The 7,822-nt window shown below is 36.2% G+C and overlaps 1 pseudogene; it reads left to right on the top strand.

Annotated features, from left to right (window-relative positions):
- The first annotated feature begins 6,328 nt into the window (after window positions 1-6,328).
- On the top strand, window positions 6,329-6,764 carry LOC124506017 (60S ribosomal protein L28-like; annotated as a pseudogene).
- The last annotated feature ends 1,058 nt before the right edge of the window (window positions 6,765-7,822 follow it).

The raw sequence follows: 7,822 nt of genomic DNA, 5'->3' as shown, positions 1-7,822 counted from the left end.
GAGCTAAAGGTATGCACAGATGAGTCTTCAGCATGAATGATGTTTAAAACTACAGTCACATTAGGCATAGTTGTCAAATACAGTTACTATATCAATCCATTAAATTAAAAAAAAAAGCAAATGTATATTTTTCACCAACTTTTTTTAAGATTCTACTAGACTCGGAGTGCCTATAGTATCTAGCATTCTGTCTTAGAGTTCTTTTTTTTTAAGTGTTTTCCTTTAATGTTTATTTATTTTTGAGAGACAGTGTGAGAGAGACAGAGTGTGAGTGGTGAAGGGGCAGAGAGAGGGAGACACGGAATCTGAAGCAGGCTCCAGGCCCTGAGCTGTCAGCACAGAGCCCACTGCAGGGCTCAAACTCACGAACCGTGAGATCATGACTTGAGCCACAGTTGGATGCTTAACTGACTAAGCCACCCAGGCGCTCCCCAGTTCTTAGATATCTTGTAAGGTACTCAAAACATTTTTTTAAGCCTCAACCAAAGAGCTTGAGGTTAAGGAACAATTTCTTTTAAAACAGTGGAAATAAAGATTCAGTAAGGTAAAGCTCCAGAGGCCAAATAATGATGAACTGAGGAATGAATCTCACTGAGCACGGAGTTGCCCAAGGTTCACCCCAACTCAGATGATTCCAGGCATATGTTTGGTGGTCCAGTCCTAAGTGGTCTGGAAATACTCAAACTTGAGTCTAGAGTGTGCATACAAGAGGACATAAGCTCAAACCAGGCAGGACTGGGGGTATGCAAATCTGACAATGAGGACAAGTAAGTCACAGCAGGAACAGGGGCTGATTTGGCAAAGGATTCCAGAAGGCACCATTAGAGTCACTTGAGAGACATCTTAAAATCAGTGTCATGGAAACGACTCTTCTAGTCTCTCAGTTAAAGTTCAGTCTCTGAAACACTAGAGATTTCCCTCTGATTGGCCTTTTTGTAATTCCAGAGAGCTATGATCTTTCACTTCTATTTAAAAGCTATAATGCTTTCTTGCTCCCACTTCAACACACAAGTCAGGATAGAAGGGGCCATTAACTTGGTGTGTGTTTTACAGATAAATAAGGATTTTGAACTAATCTGTATACAGGGATATTTGGTCAGGCCTGGAGATTTAATTGAACTTGGTATTCATTTACGATTAGTTTGTTTTGTTTACTTTCTTATACCATTAGCAAACTTATTAAAAAGGAAATACAAATAAACTTTGTGCCAATTACATAAGAAAATAATTGGATTTTATTAATCCAGGAACTCAGGCAATCAATTAAAGCAAGGGTACTCTGGTCTCAGTCACCTCATTATTCTTCACGCTAATTAATCGCAAATACTAATGGGTTGCTTAGAAATGGGAGGCTTTATTCCTTTAGACACATATAAAAGCTCTTAACGTAGCAATGTTTATGCCTTTGGAAAAAAATACTGTTTTCACTGAATGGAGTGTTTGCTTTAAAGTAGAAACTTGCATTCTGAGCTATGATAGTATGTTCTTTATAAATTCTTGGTAAATTAATAATTTAACCCGTGAATGAATAACTCTTTCAAGTTTAAAATCCAATAACAATGTCAATTGGATTAGGAACTAAAAAGATACAATATTCATATATAGGTTCAAGCTTCATCTATTAAACTAATTGTCTATATGGTAATAAGTAGGATATTTAACTTCTCTGAGCCTGTTTCCTCACTGTAAAATGGGTTAGTAATATTAGCATTGACCATGAAGAATGGGAAAATGCAGTAATGGATATAAAATTCCTGGCAAATGTTAGATCCTCACTAAATGTTACTTTTTTTCTCTTTTTCTTGTCTCTTTTTCTCAGGAATTTAGGATTTACCCCACCAAATCATAGTTGGTAGTAGATCATTTCTGGATTTTATCTTTTTAAATTTTTTTTTTAACGTATAGTTATTTTTGAGACAGAGAGAGACAGAGCATGAACAGGGGAGGGTCAGAGAGAGGGAGACACAGAATCTGAAACAGGCTCCAGGCTCTGAGCTGTCAGCACAGAGCCCGATGCGGGGCTTGAACTCACGGACCGTGAGATCATGACCTGAGCCGAAGTCGGCCACTTAACCGACTGAGCCACCCAGGCACCCCTGGATTTTATCTTTTTAAAATAAAAATGTTGTTCCAAGCAGGTCCATGCTTCCTAGGCAATCTGCATGTGTTAACTCATATAGGAAATCATTTTTACTAAGGTAGTAGAGACATAACCAAGCTGTCTACCCTTGCTGGTAGGCAAAATTTCAATACCCTTATATAATGAGGAGGGTTGATCATGTTTTTTCAAAACCATTTAGCCTACCTTATATAAGATTTGAATATTTCTTAAAAAGCTTGCAAAATTATCTGTGTGGTATTTATGCAAGTTTCTGTGTCAATATTGATTTTTGAATCAGTAATTTTAATTTTGTTATTGGAAAATATTAACAGGGCACCTGGGTGGCTCAGTCCATTAAGCATCCTACTCTTGATTTCGGCTCAGGTCATGATCTCAGGGTTGTGAGATCCAGCCCCATGTTGGGCTCCATGCTGTCTCTCTCACCCTCTTACCTCCCTTGTAATAAGCACCCCGGTCAAGAACTGGAATTTCACCAGCCACCTTAGAAGTGTCTCAATGTGCCCTGTCTCAACCACAGGTTTGACCTTCCTTCCAACATTACTCACTATCCTGACTTTTATAGTGACCATGACCTTATCTCCTTGTATTTTCTTCCCTCATGTAAAGATATAGGTGAGTCTTGATCATTAACAATAAGGATAAGATTAATTCTCTTTCAATCTACAGTTTCCATTTTCATCACTGTCTTTTTCTTATTATTTATGTGGGAAGAACCTAGAGTGTTTATCATCTCTGGAAGTGTGATTTGGCTGAGGTATATATCCAAGTATCCACCACCAGAATATTTACATCACCCAGAAAATGCTCTTCCAGTGCATCACTTCCCAAGCCCAGGCCCATCCCATTCCCCTAGCCCTAGGCAGCCACTGATCTGCTCACAAAAGGGCTTTATTTTTTTTTGGCACACTTTAAAGACCATGTGTATTGTGTACTGTTTTTAATATATCCCACATTTTAATGAAAATCTGACCGGATATTGCATTCTTTGTTCAATGCCTTTTGTCATTAATAGTTTTAAGTTTTTTAAACTTCATATTGTAGCTATTACTGTGGTCAAGACATCCGGTATCAATACGAATGTCATATATTTTTAGGGAGCTTGGTCTTTTCTCTGGAAGTTTTAACATTTTCTCCTCTGTTCTTTTAAGTCACTGTAAAATATGTTTGCACAGGCATCACTTTATTTGTCCTGTTTGACTCTCAGTGAAAAATTTCAATGAGTTCCTTCTTCCTTTTTAATTTATGTCTATTTACCTGTGCTTTGTGTTCTCCTCATTTCATTCCTTCTTGGCCTTATTTTTTGGGTACTGATATCGACAAATATTTTTAGATTTTATTGCCTATTAATATTTTATATGTTTTATCCTGTATTATTTCCTACTTCCCCCCCCCCAAAATTCTTCAATCTGAAGAATTCATTCATTTTATCCATCCCATTTATTTACTCTATATAATGTACTATTTCAACTATTATATAAATGTTACCATTCAGATCCTTTTAAGATTTAATACAGTTTTGAGCACTTGGGTGGCCTAGTCGGTTAAGCATCTGACTTAGGCTCAGGTCATGATCTCACGGCTTCTGAGTTTGAGCCCTGCGTAGGGCTCTGGGCTAATAGCCCAGAGCCTGGGGCCTGCTTCAAATTCTGTCTCTGTCTCTCTCTACTCTTCCCCCACTCACACACACACACACTCTCTTTCTCTCTGTCTCAAATATAAATGAACATTAAAAAAAGATTTAATACAATTTCATAATTCATACATATATAGATAAAAGTATGTATTTAAACAAACTTGCTTTAATTCTATTATGTTCTAATACTTCATATAGTACATATTATAAGAAGAGAAGATAAATATTTCTATTTGATATACTTTTTGCCAAAAAACAAAACAAAAAAAGCCTCCATTACTATTTTTTACAATGCATACAAGAAAACATTGATCCTCTCAGCTTTTGCTAGTTTTTAAAGATCTTTATTTTTCCTTAAATTTTGAAGAGTATTTCTGCTGGGTACAGAAATCTAAACAAACTTTGTCCCCTTTGTGTGACACTTAAAAATGCCATTCATTGACTTCTCACCTCTATAGTTTCTGTAAACAAATCCACTGTTATTATATTTTTTCTTCTACATGTGAGGTATCTTTTTGGTCTTATCAGTTTTAAAGTTTCTTTTAATTACTGTTTTTCAGCAATTTGATAATAACGTCTCTTTTTGTAGTGTTTTTCTTATGTTAGGGATTTGGATATAACTTAAAATTTGGAAAACTTTCTGTTATTATTTTCTCATATATTCCCCACCTTTTGCACCTTCTGAAACAAAATCACTCATATATTATAGTGAAAAATGTTGTACAGCTCATTATTCTGTTTATTATTTCTAAATATTTTTCTCTGTGTTTTTTAAATAATTTTGTTACTATTTTCAACTATATTGTTTTATATAGCTTACAATTTTCTGCTAATTCTCTTCAGTGTATTTTTCACTTAAGAGATAGACTTTTAACACTATAATTTCTAGTTCTATAGCTCCAACATTTTCCTTGACAGATTTCATGTTTTCCTTTACATCCTTGAGTATATTCTAAGGCTTAAAATAACTATTTTGACGTTATAGCCCTCTAGTTCCATCATTTTTATCATTTCTGGTCTGTTTCTATTGATTTATATTTCTCTTCATTATGTATCACATTCCGCTGCTTCTTTGTATGGCTTGAAACTTTTAGCTAAACGTTTACATTAAGTGTATATTGTTGTATGCCTTTAAAGAGTGGATGAGTTTGTTCCAACACACAGTTAAGTTACTTAAAGATCAGTTTGATTACTCTAGACTTGTATTTAAGCTTTATTATGGTGAGTCCAGAATAGTCTTCATTCTAATTCCACTGTAGACCTGATGGTAAAGTGAAATACTTGTGAACATTAAATACACTGATATATTGGATATTTTTTTATTTAAAAAATTTTTTAAACATTTATTCATTTTTTGAAAGATGGAGAGAGACAGAATGTGAGTGGGGGAGGGGAAGAGAGAGAAGGAGACACAGAATCCGAAGCAAGCTCCAGGCTGTGAACTGACAGCACAGAGCCTGACACGGGGCTTGAACTCACAAATCATAAGATCATGACCTGAGCTGAAGTCAGATGCTTAACCGACTGAGCCACCCAGGCACCCCTGGTATATTGGATATTTAATGTATTATTAATACAGTTATATATATTTATCTTGAAGTCTATCCACTCTGGTTGATAGAAACATGAACTATTTCTCCCCTTGTGTGAGTCCTGGTAATTGTCTAGGCTATTGCTTTCCTCTGGTTCTTTAATGTATTTTGGGGTTGTTCCTTACTTGTATGTCTGTTCAATACTTAGCTAAAAATTTAACAGAGTTCTTTGAAGATCTGTGGGTCTCTCTCTCTCTCTCTCAGCCTTCCACTTTTCTGTCTTCATCTGCATTCGACATCATGAATTTGAGCCCCTTCTCCCTTCCCAAATACCAACTGCATAAGTCATTGAGCCCTCTGGAGTCTTTGGGGAATCTCACTCCCCGCACTGTGATCTGGAAACTCATTCTATGCAGGAAGCTGGAACAATTTCAGGGCTTACTTTAAATGTTTCCCTTATTCCAAGCATCAGAGAAATTCAGTACCTACCATCTAATGTCTAAAACTATTTGCTTCATACATTTTATTCTGCTGCTACACGATTACAGTGAGAGGAAAATGCCGGCACTAGTCAATGCTTCATAGATGAAAATAAAAGGAATTTATTTAATATTAAGTTAGACACTATTACAAAAAGAATATACACACCTGTGATTCTGCCATTCATGTTTAACATCTACTAGTTTGCATATTTGCTTCAGGTCAGTCTAGTGAGGGTATATTTTATATTGACACGTAAGTTGCACACAGAATAGAACATAAAACATGAGTATAGCCTAATGAATTCTGACAAACTATGTTCACTTGTGTGTAAGCAGAACCTAGATCCAGCAATACTACACTACCCCCTCTGTCCCCTTCTGTCAAGATACACCCTGCTGAGGTTAACAACTGACTACTAACACCAGAGATATGTTTGCCTGTTGTAAATTTTATGTAAATGGAATCCTACATTTCATATTACTTTATACTGGCCTTTTTTCATCAAAAATACGTTTGGGGCTCGTTCTGCTTCCAGCTACCCTAGCGAGACCAGCAGCAGCCATGTCTGCACAGCCACAATGGATGGTCCTGCACAACTGCTTCAACTCTCTGATCCAGGGGAACGAGCAGATACACAGCGTGGAGCCCAATAACCCTTCTGCTATAAGAGGCTGATTCACCTCAAGGCTGTGGGCATGGAGCCTGCAGCTGAAGGCTAAAGTGTGGTGGTGGTCAAGAAGTGGAGATCTGGCCAGAGAAAGCCTGCCACCTCCTACAGGCGGACCGCCATTACAAGAACGCCAAGGCCGCCCTCAGCAGCAACCGGGACACGATCCACAAGAACAAGTGCAGCCCAGATCCGCACGTGGCGGCAGTTCATAGAGCCAGCCCCATCCCACCCAGCCAGAAGGCTGTGATGCTGAAAGGGATGCATCCCGCCCCACCAAGACCTCCTGAGCACCTCCTGAGGTGCTCCCCACCTCCAAACCAATGAAGATAACAACCACCTCAAAAACAATCTCCACCCCCCCAAAACTGTTTGTGGAATTCATCTATGTTGTGTATACTAATGCATACATTCATTTAATAATATACAATTATTTAATTGCTGTATAATTGCTGTATTATTGCTGTATAATTATTCCATATTAAGTATAATAAAATGTGTAATCATTTTCCTTTGGTAGACATATAGGTTGTTTTGAGTTGTGTTTTATTTACTTTTTTTTAACCAGGATGCAACTAGGACTATTCTTGTAATATGTTTACAGTGGATATACATGCACATTTTTTTGGTGGCTTTGTATTTAGACATTGAACTATTTGTATATTTCAAATCATTTTTAAATAAATGAAACATTGCAAATAAAACCATCGCTCCTTTTTTTCTCTAAGTTCTTTTAATGTAGGTACTTATTATCATGAATTGCTGGAAACTCTTTCCGGGCATATTTTAATATACCAAACTATATGCACAGTATTTACATGCAATGCCCTATAATATTGTTTAATAACCAGATGAATGGTATTACAATTCTGCTTTCAGTATCATATTAATTCACACTGTTAAAGTTAGGCCGTGCAGTTACTATTCTGCTGACGCCACAACAATAATTTGGGAGCATTGCTTTCTTTACTGCTTCTTGGAATATATTAAGTAAATTCAGAGTTATACATTCATTGAAAAACTTGTAAGCATTCTCTCATGAAATCTTTCAGGCATTTTTTTTAAATTTTGGCAGAGAATAGATTTGAAAGTTGAAATAGTGAATGAAGGTAATAGGGAATTTTTAAAATACCATTTTTAGATATTCTTATAGTAATTGTTTGTATAGATTTTTCTATATTGGGTCAGCCTCAGAATGTTACATATTCCAGTATATCAATATTTAAAGTATTAAAATCTATTAATGTAAATTGAGCAAAGAATTATCCTATAATTCTTGTTTTTTGTATTTATCTGAGTTTATGTCCCTGATCTCTTTTCCAATGTGAAAGTTTGCTTTCTCCCTTTTTCCTTTTTGAAATTAAGTATGTGTACATTTATTCACT

The sequence above is a fragment of the Lynx rufus genome, unplaced genomic scaffold (assembly GCF_022079265.1).
Source record: "Lynx rufus isolate CCGP_SWC_20201006 ecotype Redwood Valley unplaced genomic scaffold, mLynRuf1.p SCAF_9, whole genome shotgun sequence".
Taxonomy (NCBI): domain Eukaryota; kingdom Metazoa; phylum Chordata; class Mammalia; order Carnivora; family Felidae; genus Lynx; species Lynx rufus.
Note: the sequence above shows the minus strand (reverse complement) of the source record. Positions and strands in the feature narration are given on the sequence as shown.